Source organism: Orycteropus afer, unplaced genomic scaffold (genome assembly GCF_000298275.1).
Source record: "Orycteropus afer afer isolate SDZICR_OR568_19922 unplaced genomic scaffold, OryAfe1.0 scaffold00088, whole genome shotgun sequence".
Taxonomy (NCBI): Eukaryota; Metazoa; Chordata; class Mammalia; order Tubulidentata; family Orycteropodidae; genus Orycteropus; species Orycteropus afer.
Window position 1 is genome coordinate 766825 of NW_006921675.1, and position 254 is coordinate 767078.

A 254-nucleotide genomic window follows, 5' to 3' on the forward strand; every position below is an offset into this window, starting at 1 on the left:
GTTCCATTTCATTTTTGACAACCTCCTAGATTCATACTTCATACATTCTATGTTCTGATGATTAATGGATGTCTGCAGCTGTTTCACTTCAATTTGAGTGGTGCCACATCAGCAAATGGAGGTCTCGAAAGCTTTACCATATCCATAGGAGTAAGGCTGGGTTTATTCAGATGATGCAGCTCTTTTCCAGTCCTATTTTGAGAGCCTTCTAACCTAACTGGACTATTCATAAAGTTGCATGGTAATGTATCAGT